Source organism: Delphinus delphis, chromosome 5 (genome assembly GCF_949987515.2).
Source record: "Delphinus delphis chromosome 5, mDelDel1.2, whole genome shotgun sequence".
Lineage (NCBI taxonomy): Eukaryota > Metazoa > Chordata > Mammalia > Artiodactyla > Delphinidae > Delphinus > Delphinus delphis.
Window position 1 is genome coordinate 132,534,133 of NC_082687.1, and position 19,400 is coordinate 132,553,532.

Below are 19,400 nucleotides of genomic sequence, written 5' to 3' on the forward strand. Positions count from 1 at the left end.
CATTGGGGAAGTTGAGTGAAAATCACACAGGAGATCTCTGCACTACTTTTGCAACTTTTCAAAATAAAAAAGGATCCAGCACACACACACACACAACACACACACTCACACAGACACCCCACAGATAAAAATGTCTGGATACACAGGCATGCAGTCAAGGAGAACACTATCTGAAGATGAAGTCAGAGACTGGGGTGATGCTTCTACAAGCCAAGGAATGCCAAAGGCTGTCAGAAAATCACTGGAAGGTGGGTGACAGGCATGGGACAGATTTTCTCTCACAACCCTCAGAAGGAAAGAACTCTGTTGACACCTTGATCTCAGACTGCTAGTCTCACGAACTGTGAGACAATAAATTTCAGTTGTTTAAGTCACCCAGTTTGTGGTGCTTTGTTAAGGCAACCCTAGAAAGCTACAGTCGATGTAAGAGGCAGTCAGGTTTTCAGATTATACCATATTCCCAGGGTAAGACTGAACACATCTTTCTCGTGATGATAAAACAGAAAATCTGTGTAATGGACTGTCTTAGTCTGCTTGGGCTGCCATAACAAAATACCATAACACTGTGTGCTTTAAACAACAGAAATGCATTTTCTCACAGTTCTGGAAGCAGGAAGTCTGAGATCAGGGTGCCAGCATAGTCCAGTTCTGTTGAAAATTATCTTCCTTGCAGATGGCTACCTTCTTGATGTCTTCACATGGCGGAGAGAGGGAGCTCTCTGATGTCTTTTTTTCACAAGGGCACAAACCTCATTATGAGGACACCAATATTATGACCTCATCTCAACCTGATTATCTCCCAAAGGCCCCATCACCTTAAACCATCACACTGGGAGTTAGGGCTTCAACATATTAACTTAGGTGGGACCGAAACATTCAGTCCATAACAGGCCCAACAGGCACAATTGAGTTAAGCAGGACTATATGGAATGCTGGAGGACTAAGTGACCGTTTATAAAGGGAAAGGATTTACTCGCCACCACATTAATCCCCAAAGAGATTTTAACAATGTGTGACAGCCATAAACTTGATTTGATCCTTGCTGCCAGGCTAGGATTGATTGGTTTTCATCTCTCAACTACCTTTTCAAATTTACGTCCTATTATTTAAAGTCCTGAAGCAGTTGCCCTTTCCAGTCCTGCAAAGCCTTCCCTTTCTTGCTCTACTCTCTTTTATTCCAGGCAATTGTTTTCTGAGTTCATCTTTTTTCATAGAAAACCTTGACAAAAGCAGCCAAAAGCACCTAACACACACCACTAATATCCATTTGTTACAGAGTCGTCTACTTCCCAAGTTATTGCTGAACAGTTTTACCAAATGTTTTGCTACTGTGTACCATATTCACTATTTTTCCAACAACCACTACCCAACTACTAAGTTGATGAGACAGTATTTTTTAGGGTACAGCCATAACTCTATGTACCAATGTCAGTATCAGTCAGAACAGGCTTAATTATGCTGTGATAATAAACAATCCCTGAATCTCACTGGCTTAACAATAAAAACAGCAAAAAGTTTATTTCTTGTACGTACTGTATGTAAAATGTGGTTGAGGTAAGGGTCTCAGCTTCAGACACTCACAGGCTAAGGTTGATAGAAGCTTTTCCAGCCTGTAACTGCACCATCTGGAGCACTAGACTGACTCCGGCCAGTTCTTAAACTATGTGTTAGATTCTACTGCAGACATAAAACATATTCTATATTCCTTTTGTATTTCCCATAGCACAAAGTAAATATTGAATACAATTACTGCTTTATTGAGCAATAACAAAATAAAAGCCAAATGAAAACAAAACAAAAAATATTGAAACCACGCCCTCCAAATATGAAATCTACAAGCGTAAGTTGCTTATATAGTATTAGATTAAAATAATTGCCTACGTTTTCCCAAATAAAAGTGAAATGTTTCGATTTCTATCTTCTGCTCTGTTTAGACTAAATAATAAATTTATTTATGAATTTATCATCGGTAGGTAATAAAACCATGCACTGATCACCCATTATATTCCAGATATTATATTACAGGCACTATAAATACATGAAGAATATAGAGGAGTATTAAGACATTACTTCATAAGAAAAAAATATGAAATATATATCCTATTCTCAATTCCTAAAGACCTTAAATCATTATAAGTTCTACTTGTTTTATTAAGAAAATAAGGTAAGTATAAAAAGTATACAATTAATCTGTGATTTTAGGAAGGGCTAATCTTAGGGAAAAAATCACTAAGTAAATAAAGGTTATTCTTGTATCATCTTTTCTCGTTTTCCCTTACTGAATACTCTTCCTGTCTTTCTACCCCATCAGCCTGGTTTCCCCAGAATTATATCTTATTGTCCAAGGTAATTACAGGAAGCTGTGCTAGACATTACTTCCCTGCAGTGAACCATTGTGAACTTTCTTTAATTCTAACCAAAACATGCCCAGAAAAATTCCAATTCCTACCTTATGACATAAATCCACAAGAATGCAAGCAATTGCAATGTGATTGCTCATGAGTTGCTTTTGATTAATTTAAACAAAGACCATCTCTATTATTAGAAGAAAATATACCACAAACATAAAATAAATATATATATATGTTCTCTCAATCTAAAGAAGTCACCAAGAGTATGTTTAAGGTAGTAGGGCAGATAATTTTGTCCTGTAAAGGAAGATGATAAGGAAATTGATTTTATTATGCACATGTGTTTCAAGTTGTGTTATGCTACTTTTACACAGATTCTATCAATTCTGTGTAGACATTATTGTCACCAAATGACAGATGAGGAAATTGAAGATTAGAAATTTGTGCAATAATTAACAGAGCTAAGTTGTTTAACTGTTATTGAAAAGTTTTAAAACTTTTATTTCTATTCCATTACACTTTCAGCCCTTATGAAACTATGTTATATAGGTAGTTAAACAGCAGGCATTTTATCGCAAATAATTCAAGATTATAATATGTACCAATGCCCCCTTAAAATTTTAGCCAGTAGAAAATATATTTTGATATAAGAAATTCACATAAGAAAAGCTGAAGAAACATATTAGTTTTCTATTAGTATTGTATCTAATTACCAAACATTTTGACACTTGAAACGACACGAATTTATTTCTCACAGTTTGGTAGGTCAGAAGTCCAGCGTTCTTTGGCTGGTTTTGTCTACTCTGTCTCACAAGGCCAAAATCAAGATTTCAGCAGAGCTGTGCTCCTCTCTGGAGGCCCTCAGGAAGAATCTGTTTCCAAGCTCATTTTAGTTGTTGGCAGAATTGCACCTTGCAGCTGAGGTCCTGTTTCCTTGCCGGCTGTCACCTGAGACCCACCTTGGCTCCCAGGGGCCTCTTCCCCTGTACTTATAAGTGGGTCCCTAAATTTCAGAACTAGCAACAGTGGGTGGAATGCTTCTCACAATTCTCTGTCTCCTCTGCCTCCCATTCTGCTGCACCGTCTCTCTCAACCTCAGCAGGAAAAGGTACTTCACTTTAAGGGCTCCTGTGATTGGATTGGACCCCATAACAACCCAACCCAAATTCTATCATCTTAATCACATCTGCAAAGAACCTTTGGAACTGTTTACTGTGTTAACAGGTTTCAGGTATTAGGGTATGGATATCTTTGGGAGATGAGTATTATTCAGTCTAACACAATTTCATTAATAACCATAAAATGGGAACAGTGCAATCTTTTCAAACTGCAAAGAAAATCACCATTCAGAATTACTCCAATTCTCCCTCTATAATAGCATAACATCCTATTCTTGTGTCTTTGGACAATTCTTTTGAATCAGTTGTCATAATTACAACTGAAACTCATTTAAGTGAATTAAAAAATAGTTTGGCGTTTGCTAAATATATTCAAAACAGACTTGACTACATATTATTGAAATGAACTCTTTAATATGCTAAATTCTGGGTCACAAATATTATTTTTTCCTTCCAAGTATGTTTAGCACCCAATTTTCTATATTGCCATTTAAAAGGAAAGGATTTGCTTAGAACTGTATTATGTTTTCTTTAGATGTAAATTTCAAACATAACTTCTGTTTAGTCTGAATGAGAGATGTGTATGTCATGAAAGTTACCCATCTTCATTCTATAAATAAAAGGGAATAACACAACTATAATGGAATAAATGCCAGACGATGTTGCTTTCAAAAACAGTAGATTACTAATTGACCTTTTTCTGAATTTATCATTTCAGCACTTAGCTACCTTTCTGACAAGGGAATTTCTTAAAAATGTGTATGACATTTAACTGGATAGAGTTATTTGTCATTGAATAATTTAATGTCATTTCTTATTGCCTCAGTTTAAATGGTTGATCTAATTTTTATTTGCAATGTACAATTTAGATGACTCATTATATTGGTTAATGTCTAAATACTTTAAAGATTTAGATAAATGTGCTTTCAGTTGTCAACATAATCTAATGGGGCATATGGTAAAGAGATTAAACAGTTGACTACATCCCATGATAGAATACATTTACTTTATACTCTCTCTTCCATCTTGTTTATTCACATCTCTAAATCTTTTCTAGAGCCCATTTTACATCTCCATATCTACAACAATTTCATGAAATTATCAGCTGAGCTCCTTGGATTGATATCCCAGTTTTCTTCTTTGTTTTATTCTAAGTTCCAGGGTTTATATTTATTCCTTCCTTTTATCTTCCTCATTCAAATTACACCTCCTTTCATAGATTGCACTGAAAATGAATTTCAGTGTTCTTTATGAAAGCTACAGATAACACTCTCTTATTTATGTACCTTTTACTCACTATAATTTCCATGGTTTATTAACATTTATATATATTAATAGGTAACTTATTTATATCTATCCATTTCTCTTGACATTAACTTCTTCAATACTTTTCGATAGTTTATATACTACTTTTCTGAAGATAACACATCTTTATCACCTTTTTCTGATGTATTTGCCATTAAATATAGTTTTTTAAATTGTAGATAAATTGTCAGAATATTAAAAGTGTGTTTGTGTGACAGAGACAGAGAAAGAGAGAGAAACTGCTGAATAAATCTGATTAATCAGTTTTGTTCTGCACAGAGAATGCTGCTGTAAGTTATTTCACTACTAAATATGATAACTCATTCATTTATTTCCACTTTGCTACTTTGCTTATATCCAGTAACATTCAGGCCAAATAATCTTTCATGGCACCATTACATTCCTCTTTCAACTTTTTCTTTCTTGAAAGACTGACTTATACTGGCCACTCTCACTAAACCAAATCATCATTGGTTGCTAACATGAAATATGTCTGTAACTCCCAAACGTGACCTGACATTTCTCTTTCCTCAGTCTTCACCCCTACCTATTAATTTGCAATGCAAATAGCTATACCCTCCATATGGGAAGGATCTCATCCCTATTTATCCTCACACACTCTGTCCATTCAACCTCTCATTTTTCTCATACTAGTGGATGTATATAGTCATATATATTGAGAAAAATATTATTTTATAAGGTGTTATCTTCTTACACAAATGAAGAGAAATGGCTTACAAAAAATATGTATGAGCATTTAATGAACCACAAAAACACAGAAATAGTAAGTTGGATCAAAGGAAAGATAAGTTGCTAAGGTTAAGTTGCAAATTTATTTCTGATTTCCTGAAAGTCAATATGAAAAAAAAAAAAAATTCTATTAGTTAGTGGCTGTATAGCCTAGGACTTTGTCCTCAGAAATGTCCACTTCATGTTGGCCATGAAGTTTTATCTCTTTTTTTGGATAAAACTCATGGACTTTTTGTATATATGATGGGTTGAAATCCATTTATTAATTATTCATTTTTATTTTGCTGTAATTATCCTATTTTAGTTTATCAGGAATATCATGATTGTCATTTTTATTTCTTTCCTTTGTAACTGGGCTTTCCTTTGCACATCTTTGTGTTGGGTTATTTATCTTTTCCTTCTTAATTAGTAGGCCCTCTTCATCCATTAGGAGTATTAAATCTTCATTTGTATTATGAAAGTATATTTTCCAGTTTGTCAAATCTTATTTTTATTTTTGTGTACTTTTGTGTACTCCTCTTTGGGTATTTCTTCCCATGCAAATGTCTTTTTTATGTTCTACACTGTCAGAATTATGTTCTACACTGTTTTCTTCAGTTCCTTCAAGTAGGATAAAAGGTACGGCTAGAAAAATCCTCCCTACACCTAGATTGTAAACAATTTCACTTAACTATTATGATTATTTTTAATACTTCTACATTTACTTTTTAATCTCAGATCTATTTGAAATGTATCACAACATATTTAACAAGGAATGTATACGACTTTCTCTTTACCATATGGTCAGTTACCACTTCCAATATTATTTATTACTGAAGAATTGATCATAGCACCAGTTAAATATTAAGATCTACTAGGTGCTTGGACCTACCCTATAGGATGCAATACATATTTACCTGAATCTGCAAACAATATATGATACCATTTCTCCTTTCGTTGGAATACATAGGTATAGGAACCAAGAGATGGAAAAGAAAGTAGTTCCTCTCACCTGTCTCTCCAGTGTCCCTTCACATTTATTTCCCCATTTTTATACTTTCACCTGTTAGTTTAGAGATCTAGTTCTAAGAGAATAAAGTTTCTTCCCAGGGGCACAATAATTGTTCCACTTAGCTTAAAGTCAAGACTTCTATCCTAGCCATTTGAACTTTTTGAGTCTCTGAGGGTAAGAGAAGAGTTTACTACACTGATGTGGGTGATCAATCCCTATTATCAAGGGGAGTTTGGGTTCTGCTACATAATAGAAAAAAAGAGAACAGATGGATTCTAGAGAATTCTCTAGGGTACCTTTGGTACTGTACATCCAATGGTCAAAGTTAGTGGGAATCTATATCAACTTAATACAGGCAGGAATACTAAAGCTCAAAAGTTTTAGGAATAAGGGTTTTGAGCCACTCGATCAAGCACAGAGCCCTGAGTTGGCATTCTGCTGAGAACAAAGGAAAATATAAAGGTTAGTGGATGAAAGAAGTCATAAATAACCATGGGAAGATTATAAGAACTGCCTCAATGTCCAAATTCAGGGTACTATTTAGACACCACTCACACTGGATTCTATGTAAATGGCACACACTTGGAGCACAAAACTAGTCATAGAACACAGTGTAAAAGGTAACCCCTGAACTATGTATGATTCCCTAGCTAACAAGGACTCTGATAATGACACAATTTTCTTCCTTGCTCTATATCGTGTATGTGCCCCACTGGTGCCAATAAAAATTAAATTAATAGGTCACAAGATATCAATTTGAGATTGTACCTGAACCATAGGAAAAATGATTACCACCAAAAGATGAATGCACTCTTTTGTGAGGACAAAGTGAACCATCTCTGTTTATAGGATAAATACATACATTATGTTACTCTTGCCATTTTGCCTTCCTATTAAACTTACTTTTTGTTGAATTTCCTAATGAGTGAATTTGGGCAGAGTCTGTGGAATGGTTGATTCGAAGATGATTCCAACTCCTACTAAGTATGTCTTCCAGTGTTGCAGATTCTGGAATGCTAATTTCTATCTTTCCCAGATTCTCACGTAGCTAGGGTCATGGATATGATTCAGAGTCCACAAATCAAATACTGTAAAACAGGGTTAGCTGTAACACAGGGTTAAATGTGAAGAAAAGCAAGATGTGAAGCACTGCTTTGCTGGGACTCATACTGTCAGAAGTGGCATGGTTCTGCTCTCAGTACATGCCTGAAGATTTCACACCTTTCCAGAGGAGTTATCTAGGCTTTAACCATCCTGCACGGGCAGAGTGACACTTGGGTCTGAAAGCTATTTCTGGAGGCATGAACTATAGCCTACTATTCTGACCTTCAAAAAATTCTGTGAAAGATCTAATATGTGACACTAAATATCTTCAAGCTTACTAGTCACTATGATTTCTGTTGTGTGAAACCAAACCCTGAGTGAAACAGACAGTATTTTCTCTTTATAAAATTTGTACAGCCTTTACCAAAACAAATTTCTTTTAGAGATACCATACTAAGCAAGGGAAGAAAAAATTACCTATTGAATTCTAATTTTAAAAAATAATAAAATACACTGAAGAAATTAAAGAGGAAATAAAAAAATACCCAGAGACAAATGAAACAAAAACATGATGATAAAAAACCTGTGGAACACAGCAAAAACATTTCTAAGAGGGAATTTTATAGTGATACAAGCTTACCTCAGGAAACAAGGAAAAGCTCAAATACACAACCTAACCATACATCTAAAGCAACTAGAGAAAGAAGAACAAAACACAAAGTTAGCAGAAGGAAAAAAATCATAAAGATCAGAGCAGAAATAAATTAGAGACTGATAAAACAATGGAAAAGATCAGTGAAACTAAAAGCTAACCAGCTTTATCTGAAAAGATAAACAAAATTGATAAACCTTTAGCCAGACTCATGATGAAAAAAAAGGAGAGGGCCCAAATCAATTAAATCAGAAATGAAAAAGTTTAAGTGACAACTGACACCACAGAAATACAAAGAATCGTAAGAGACCAGTACAAACAACTATATGCCAATAAAATGGACAACCTAGAAGAAATGGACAAATTCTTAGAAGGTACAATCTCCCAAGACTGAACAAGGAAGAAATAGAAAATATGAACAGACTAATTACCAGTAGTGAAATTGAACCAGTCATTTAAATATGACTGACAAACGATAATTCCCAACAAACAAAAGTCCAGAAACAGATGGCTTCACAGGTGAATTCTACGAACCATTTAGAGAAGAGTTAACACCTATCTTTCTAAAACTATTCCAAAAAATTGCAAAGGAAGAAACACTTCCAAACCCATTCTATGAGGCTACCATCACCCTGATAACAAAACCAGACAAAGATACCAAAAAAAAAAAAGAAAAGAAAAAGAAAATTACAGGCCAGTATCACTGATGAACATAGATGCAAAAATCCTCAACAAAATATTGGGTGGGCCAAAAAGTGCCTTCAGTTTTTTAAGTAAAAATAAAACACACATTTTTCATTTTCACCAAGAACTTTATTGAACAATGTATTCACCCTTTTGTTCCACTACTTTCTGCTATTTTTCAGGCAACTTCCATTATTCCCTCTTCCCAAAACTTTTTATCTTTTTCAGCAAAGAACTGTTCCAGGTGCCTTTTACAGTCCTCCAGGGAATTGAACTGTTTTCCATTAAGAGAATTTTGTAAAGGCCGAAATAAATGGAAATCGGAAGGTGCAATGTCTGGTGAATATGGAGGATGAATCAGAACTTCCCAGCCAAGCTGTAACAGTTTTTGCCTGGTCATCAATGAAACACACAGTCTTGCGTTTTCTTGATGGAAGTTTTCTGTTGAGTAATTCTGGATGCTTTTCGTCAAGAGCTGCTTTCAGTTGGCCCAGTTGGGAGCAGTACTTGTTGGAATTAATTGTTTGGTTTTCTGGAAGGAGCTCATAATAGAGGACACCCTTCCAAACCCACCATATACACAACATCACCTTCTTTAGATGAAGACCAGCCTTTGGTGTGGTTTGGTGGTGGTTCATTTTGCTTGCTCCATTATCTCTTCCATTCCACATTGTTCTACAGTATCCACTTTTCACTGCTCATCACAATTTGTTTTTAAAACGGAACATTTTCATTCCATTTCAGTAGAGAATTGCATGGGGAAATATGGTCAAGAAGGTTTTTTTCACTTAACTTATGTGAAACCCAAACATCAAAGCTATTTAACATAACCAAGCTAGTGCAAATGATTTTCAATGCTTGATTCAGATATTTTGAGTATTTTGGCTATCTCCTGCGTGGTAAAATGTTGATTGTTCTCAATTAATGTCTCGATTTGATCGCTATCGACTTCAACTGTTCTACCTGACTGTGGAGCATTGTCCAGTGAGAAATCTCTAACAGAAAGCTCCTCAAACCACTTTTGACATGTTCAATCAGTCACAGCACCTTCTCCATACACTACACAAATCTTTTTTTTTTGTTTCAGTTGCGTTTTTACCTTTCTTGAAATAAGCATAATATGCTGAAAATGTTGCTTTTTTTCTTCCATCTTCAATATTAAAATGGCTACACAAAAATTCACCAATTTTGATAAGTCTTGTTTTAAATGCACGCTGATATGACAGCTGTCACATACAATCTAACAAAATTGTTTTGAGTGAAGTTAAAGACAACTAAGTGCTACCAGAGCCATCTTATGGAAAAAATGAACAAAACTTTTGGCCCACCCAATACTAGCAAACCAATTCTAATAATACATTAAAAGGATCATACACCATGATCAAGTGGGATTTATCCCAGGGATGCAAGGATTTTTTAATATCCACAAATCAATCAATGTGATACACCACATTAACAAATTGAATAAAAACCATATAATCAGCTCAATAGATGCAGAAAAGGCTTTTAATAAAATTCAACATTGATTATGATAAAAACTCTCCAGAAAGTGGGCATAGAGGGAGCATACCTCATCATAATAAAGGCCATATATGACAAAACCATAGCTAACATCATATTCAATGGTGAAAAGCTGAAAGCAGTTCCTCTAAGATAAGGAACAAGACAAGGATGCCCACTCTCACCACTATTATGCAACATGGTTTCAGAAGTCCTAGTCACAGCAATCAGAGAAGAAAAATAAATAAAAGGAATCCAAACTGGAAAAGAAGAAGTAAAACTGCCATTGTTTGCAGATGATGTGATGCTATAAATAGAAAATTCTAAAGACACTACCAGAAAACTACAAGAGCTCATCAATGAATTTTGTAAAGTTGTAGAATATAAAATTAATATACAGAAATCTGTTGCAATTCCATACACTAACAGTAAAGTATCAGACTGGGAAATTAAGAAAACAATCCTATTTACCATCACATCAAAAAGAATAAAATACCTAGGAATAAACCTAAAAGGAGGTAAAAGACCTGTACTCAGGAAACAATAAGACACTGATGAAAGAAAGTAAAGTTGACACAAGCACATGGAAAGATATACCACATTCTTGGATTGGAAGAATCAATATTGTTAAAATGACCACACTATCCAAGGCAATCTACAGACTCAATGCAATCCCTATCAAAATACCAATTTTTCATAGAACTAGAAAAAGTAACTTGAAAATTGGATGGAAACACAAAAGACCCTGAATAGCCAAATCAATCTTGAGAAAGAAGAACAGAGCTGAAGGAATCATGCTCCCTGACTTCAAACTATACTACAAAGCTAACGTCATCAAAAGAGTATGGTACTGGCACAAAAAGAGACACATAGATTGATGGAACAGAATAGAGAGCTCAGAAATAAACCCACACACTTATGGTCAATTAACCTATGGCAAAGGAGGCAAGAATATACAATGCAGAAAAGACAGTCTCTTTAATAGTGATGTTGGGAAAACTGGATAGCTACATGAAAAAGAGTGAAATGAGAACATTCTCGAACACCATATACAGAAGTAAACTCAAAATGTGTTACAGACTTAAATGTAAGACCAGATACTATAAAACTCCTAGAGGAAAACTCTTTGACATAAATCACAGCAATATTTTTTTGGATCCACCTCCTAAAGCAAAGGAAACAAAAGCAAAAATAAACAAATGGGACCTCATTAAACTTAAAACTCTTTGCACAACAAAGAACACCACTGACAAAAGAGACAACCTACTGAATGGGATAAAATATTTGCAAATGATATGACTGATAAGGGATTAATATCCAACTTTTATAAACAGCTCATACAACTCAACATCAAAAAAATCAAACAATCCAAATAAAAAATGGGCAGAAGAACTGAATAGACATTTTTCCAAAGAGGAAATACAACAGGCACAGGGACAGGAAATGCAATGGCCAACAGGCACAGGAAAAGATGCTCAAAATCGATAACCATCAGTGAAATGTAAATCAAAACCATTATGAGATATCACCTTACACCCTTCAGAATGGCTATCATCAAAAGGAACACAAATAACAAATGTTGGTGAGGATGTGGAGAAAAGGGAACATTTGTACCTTGTTGATGGGAATGTAAATTGGTACAGCCACTGTGGAAAGCTGTACAGAGGTTTCTCAAAAAACTAAAAATAGAACTACCATATGACCCAGCAATTCTACTCCTGGATATATATCTGAAAAAAATAAAAACACTAATTGAAAAAGATACATGCACCCCAATGTTCATAGCAGCATTATTAACAAATGCCAAGGTATGGAAGCAGTGTAAGTGTCCATCAATAGATGAACGGATAAAGATGTGGTGTATACACACACACACACACACACACAATGGAATACTATTCTGCCATAAAAAAGAACAAAATTTGCAGCAACATGGATAGACTTGGAGGGCACTGTGCTACGTGAAGTAAGTCATACAGAGAAGGACAAATACTGTATGATATCACTTATGTGTGAAATCTAAAAAATACAACAAACTAGTGAATAAAACAAAAAAAGAAGCACACTCACAGATATAGAGAACAAACTAGTGGTTATGTGGGGAAGGTGGGGAGTGGCATTATAGGAATAGGGGAAGGTGAGTTACAAACTATTGGGTATAAAATAGGCTAAAGATGTACTGTACAATAAAGAGAAAATAGCCAATATTTTGTAATAACTCTTAATGGAAATTAATCTTTAAAAATTATGTAAAAATAAAAGATTTTTTAACATAAATTTAAAAATGAAAATACAGTAACTACTGGAAACTGATATCTAGTAAAGAACTGCAAGGTGCAATAAATATTCACTAAAACTTTCATACTGACACAGTGATTAAAGTAATATTTTTAACAAAGCAAAGGATATATTATTTGTAAAGCATATTATTATTTTGCTAGGGATAATATACCAAAAAAGGCTGTTCAGCAAAAGATTTTTGTTATAACTTATTAGTGTCAAGTCATTTTTTTTCTTTTCCAAACTTTTACATTTTTATTTATTTCCCAAGCAATCCCTGATTGTTTCTCCCTCCATTGATTCCTAGTTGATATAAAAGTTGGTTATACTGTGGTAACATGGATGAACCTTGTTGAGGGCATTATGCCAAGTGAAAGAAGTCAGACAGAGAAAGACAAATAGCATTTGCTCTCACTTATATGTGGAGTCTAAAAAATAATAATAATAATAATCAACAAAAAGCCAAGCTCATAGATAGCCAGTTGCCAGAGGCAGGGTATGGGGGGTTGGGCAAAATAGGTGAAGGTGGTCAAAAGGCACAAATTTCCAGTCATAAAATAAATAAGTCATGGGGATGTAAGGTATGGTACCTTGACTACAGTTAATGATACTGTATTACTTATTTGAAAGGTGCTAAGAGAGTAATCTTTAAAGTTCTCATCACAAGAAAAGACATTCTGTAACTATACGGTGACAGATATTAACTAGACTCATTGTGATGATCATTTTGCGATATATGTAAATATCAAATCATTATGTTGTACACCTGAAACTAAAATAATGTTGGATGTTAATTATACCTCAATAAAAAAGTAAATTAAAAGAAGATTTGGTTGTATATTTGTATTACTTTACCTCTTAACTGTCATTTTATGAATCAAATTTTCCAAATGTAAAAAGACAAAGCATTCTCATGAAAAAAAAAAAAATCAAGCAACCAAATGTCTCCTGAAAATCACGGATCTTTGCCAGGTATTTATAACGCATTTGTTTTATAGGTGGAAACTTCTATACAGGCTTTAAAATGGCATTCTATATTAGAAAACACATTTGAAAGGAAGTTGTTCATTCTTTCCAAGGCTGATAATTCAGCCACTATTCACCAGCACTGGCATTTATCCTAGGTACTCAATGTTTTACTGCTCATAGTTTCACTTTTAACAGATTTTAACAAAAATATTTATCAAAAATTTGGAATTTAAAAAAAATTAATAAAATACTCAGAGAAACTTAAACTCTGGAACATTCTGACAAGCAAGGGTTTGTTGATCCCACTTTCTATATTTATTTGGGTTAGTTTCAACCTTTATCCAGGGATTCATCCTATTTTTATTCCATAAATTCCTAACAATCCACTTCTCAATTCAGTGACCTGTGAAAAATATTCAGCTAAGATATCACTAGTGAAATGATCCACCTTTGCTCTTGATATCATACATCAGTTGATGAAAACACTGATAGATTTTGGCCACCATGTTCTCATTCCTGGCAAGGGGGCCATACTCTCCAGTACTCCAGAGGGTACAGTTTTATATGACATTTTTGATGATGTGAACTCATGGAGTTTCCACATTGATTAGACTGGTCAACACTCCTGAGCCTTGCCTAGGTCTCTTCAGGAATATTATAGGTGCAGTAGATGACTGGCCCCTATCAGGAGTTCAGGCCACCAGTCCACGACTTGCTGCACAAACAGAAAGGAGAATGGTCACAGATTTCCTTCTAATGTTGACCTGACCTGCTATGCTATGGCCCTGGTTCTACAGCGGGCATAACATATGCCAAGGTACCTGCCAGAAACACAAACAAGAGCAGCAGTCACTGGGTCCAGAACCATGCCATAGATCTTGCCCCAGATCCCACTCAGGCCCATGCAAATCTCAAGTTATTTTTTGAATAATAAAAATACCATTTTATGTAAATGGCAAAAGGGATTTTAAAAACCAGATAGCTATATATACTCTGAAATAAGTTTAATATATAACAAGCAAAATTTAATATCACACATTTCTGCTGACTTCAAGCCCCTCAATATTAAGGAAAAAAAATAACAAAACAAGAATCACCCCGCAAACTGCCCCCAAAATGCCTAGAAAATACAAGAGTTGTTCATATTTTTTTATTTATAAGCATAAACCCACAAGTATCCTCCAAAACTTGAGGAATCTGTTAACATTTTCAGAAGGTGTATTTTAAACTCAGGCAAATCTTTTAAATGGTTCTCTATTCCATCTACAATACAAGGTAATACATCAGAATTCTACCTTGTTGGCTACATTTAGTTTTTCCTTCTTTAATCTCAAGAATTACAGAAGAGAAAAAACACTGACAGCAATTCACATAAAAATATTCCAGAGAGTATTAACAGACTTACACTATATTTTCATAGACTTTTAGGGTGAAAAGTAAAAAATCAAAATTATTTTAATTGTATGATGAAAAGGTGAGACTTAAAGTGCAAAACTTGAGTATTCCTCATCTCATCTCTGGGATTGTACTAAATCCATACACACACCTATGCTACTTTGTTTATCTTTAATATGAGTTGGATAATAATACAGACTTCTCCTGAAGTGTTGTGAAGAATAATTAACAGAAAGAACTCCCTGAAGATTAACAATGTGCTGGGGTTCCCAGCTAAAGTTACATAAACACCACATAGAAGTAATGCAAATAAATCTATCATACATATTTTATACTGGACAACATAGCCATCTGGGAAGATGCAGGAGATTTATTGTACCATAGTTTCTCACCCATTATAGTTAACAAATTTCTAAGTTATGATCTAAGACAACTGGATTACACATTTATTACAACATTCACTAAGGTTGTGGACATTTTTTATTGCTTTGAAATCTATTGTAATAAGCATTTATATAACAAATTTAAGCCCTAAGTGTTTTACTTATATTCTTTCAATAATCTGCTCAATTTCCCTATTTGCATATTATTATTATTAGTGTTTTCCTGGTTTCAGAATTCATAGATAAATTTATGAAAATCACATTTAATGAATGTTCTTAATAAAATGGAACTTTAACTTCCATTAAGATTTCATTTTCATAAAGGATTTAAGAAAAATGTTACTGTTTAAATTACTGTTTAAAGCAAATCTTGTTATGTTTTTTACACTTTATGTATTTTCCTCATTTTGCAAAGAATGTATATACCCAGAAAAAAATAGAAGTCTTTAATGCATATCTTTTACTCACTGATTCCTTTTATTGTATCACTAGTACTAGAACTAAATACTAAAGGAGATTGATTTAAAGTAAATCTAGGAATCTACAAGAGATGACTACTAATTCTATTAAAAAAGAAACAGATTGGGGATTTCACTCTGGTTTGTAAGCACACCAATTTTCTTACATTTGTGTCTTTTTACAGTTTATACTGACATGCTCAAAGGTGTCTGCTAATAACCATGGAGAAAAAAGACAATAATTTAAAAAGAGCTGAAGAATTTTAAAAACTTGTATTAAAACATAAAACCATTTCTAGAGTGACAAATAAATGTATCTGCACACACATCTTGCATTTCATTATTTTTTTCTTGTGTGATGATTAGAAAGACGAAAAGTCCTCTCTCCTATAATCATGAAGAAAAGAGCATGTGTGTGTCTTGTAAGAAAAATAATAGGAGGCAGAGTCAAGATGGTGGTGTGGGAAGACATGGAGTTAGCGTTTCTCCACAACTAGAGCACCTGGGGGCCACTGGTGGGGGACTCTGACACCCAAGGAGGCAGGAGGAACCCGCAAGTGAACTGGTAGAACGTGGGGGGACTGAGGGGGGAGGAGAAGTGGAGGCCAGACAGGATCGGTGCCACTGAGGCCGGGGAGATCAGGAGAGGAAGGTGAGAGGGACTCTACAGGAAGAGCGGGTGAGGACTGGAGGGCAATCTCCTGGCCCACTTGGGCCAGGGAGCCTGCTGAGCTCCCAAGCCGGTAACGCCCCTCCAAAGACCCATCCAGGCCGCGTGGGTCCTGCGGGCATAGGAAGGAGGCTGGGGTGATCAGGAGAAGCAGGTGGGAGGAGCCATCCAGGAGGAGTGGGAGAGAAGCAGAGGGCAACTGCCCCATCCACTTGGGCCCAGGGAGCCTGCTAAGCTCCCAGGCCAGTCCCCTGCCCTCCAAAGCCCGCTCCAGGTTGTGTAGGTACTTGGGGGCATAGGAAGGAGGCCGAGGGGAAAACAGGAGAAGCAGGAGGGAGGGGCCCTCCCAAACCAGAGGAGCAAGAGAGGTGACAAGGGCGTTTGCCCCATCCACTTGAGCCCAGGAAGCCTGCTGGGCTCCCAGGTGAGGTCCCCTGCCCTCTGAGACCAGGGGTGTGGGGCACGTCTGGGCTAGTTCTGCTCCTTGAGCCTAAGCCCCACCCCCCCACAGCCTCCCAGGCCTTTTCTGGCCTGTGGGTCATAAGCATAGGCCCCACCCACCACCCAAACCTCGCCCTTGCTTAGGCCCCGCCCTCAACAGCCAAGGCCTACCCACTCCTTTTTTTTTTCCTTTTCCCTCCTCCTCTTTTTTTTACTATTGTGGTACTGAGGTACCTTCTGGTTATTGATTCATCTGTATTTTTATTTTTATAATCTTTCTAACTTATCTGTTACTTTCCTAATCTCATTTTATTTTTTACTTTGCTATTTTTTTGTTTGTTTTTTTGCTGCCCCACACAGATTGTGGGATCTTGGTTCATGAGCTGGGGGTCAGGCCGAAGTTCCTGTGGTGGAAACTCTGAGTCCGAACCACTGGACTAACAGAGAACCTCAGACCCCAGGAAATATTCATCAGAGTAAGGGCTCACGGAGTTTCCCATCTCAGCACCAAGACCCAGTCCTACCCAATAGCCTACAAACTCCAGTATCGGAAGGCTCAGGCTAAACAACAAGAAAGACAGGAACACAATCTCACTCATAAAAAAAAAAAAAAAAGAGAGAGACAGCAAAAAAATATGTCACAGATGGAGCAAGGTAAAAACCCAAAAGACCAAATAAATTAAGAGGAAGTAGGCAATCTACCTGAAAAAGAATTCAGAGTAATGACAGTAAAGATGATCCAGAATCTCGGAAACAGAATGGAAGCACGCATTGAGAAAATACAAGAAATGTTTAACCAAGACCTAGAAGAACTAAAGAACAAACGGAGATGAACAACACAATAACAGAAATGAAAAATACACTAAAATCAATAACAGAATAATGGAGGCAGAAGAACGAATAAGTGAGCTGGAAGACAAAATGGTGGAAATAACTGCCAAGGAGCAGAATAAAGAAAAACGAATGACAACAACTGAAGAGAATCTCAGCGACCTCTGGGACAATATTAAACGCAACAGCATTTGAATTACAGGGGTCCCAGAAAAAGAAGAAAAAAAGAAAAGGTCTGCAAAAATATTTGTAGAGACTATAGTTGAAAACTTCTCTATCATGGGAAAGGAAATAGTCACCCAAGTCCAGGAAGCACAGAGAGTCCCATACAGGATAAACCCTAAGAAAAACACACCAAGACACATAATAATAAAACTAACAAAAATTAAATTCAAAGAAATAATATTAAAAGCAGCAAGGGAAAAACAAAAAATAACATACAAAGGAATACCATAAGGTTATCAGCTGATTTTTAAGCAGAAACTCTGCAGGGCAGAAGGGAGTGGTAGGGTATACTTAAAGTAATGAAAGAGAAAAACCTACAACCAAGATTACTCTACCCAGCAAGGATCTCATTCAGATTCGATAGAGAAGTCAAGAGCTTTTCAGACAAGCAAAAGCTAAGAGAATTCAGCACCACCACCACAAGACCAGCTTTACAACAAATGCTAAAGAAACTTCTCTAGGTGGGAAACACAAGAGAAGAAAAAGACCCACAAAAACAAACGCAAAACAATTAAGAAAATGGTATTAGGAACATACATATCAATAATAACCTTGAATGTAAATGGATTAAATGCCCCAACCAAAAGACACAGCTGCCTGAACGGATACAAAAACAAGAACCATATATGTGCTGCCTACAAGAGACCCACTTCACACCTAGGAACACATACAGACTCAAAGTGAAAGGATGGAAAAAGATATTCCATGCAACTGGAAGTCAAAAGGAAGCTGGAGTAGCAATACTCTATCAGATAAAATAGACTTTAAAATAAAGACTGTTACAAGAGATGAGGGACACTACATAATTATCAAAGGATCAATCCAAGAAGATATAACAATTATAAATGTTTATGCACCCAACATAGGAGCACGTCAATACTAAGGCAAATGCTAACAACCATGAAAGGAAAAATCGACAGTAACACAATAAATAGTAGAGGACTTTAACATCCTACTTGCATAACTGGACAGATGATCCAAACAGAAAATAAATAAGGAAACACAAGCTTTAAGTGACACAACAGACCAGACAGATTTAATTGATATTTATAGAATATTCCACCCAAAAGTGGGAGAATACACTTTCTTCTCAAGTGCACATGGAACATTTTCCAGGATACATCACACCTTGGGTTACAAATCAAGCCTTGGAAAACTTAAGAAAATTGAAATTGTATCAAGCATTTTCTGACCACAATGCCATGAGATTGGAAATCAATTACAGGAAAAAACCTGTAAAAAACACAAATACATGGAGGCTAAACAGTGCACTACTAAATAACCAAGAGATCACTGAAGAAATCAAAGAAGAAGTGAAAAAATACATAGAAACAAATGACAATGAAAACCCGA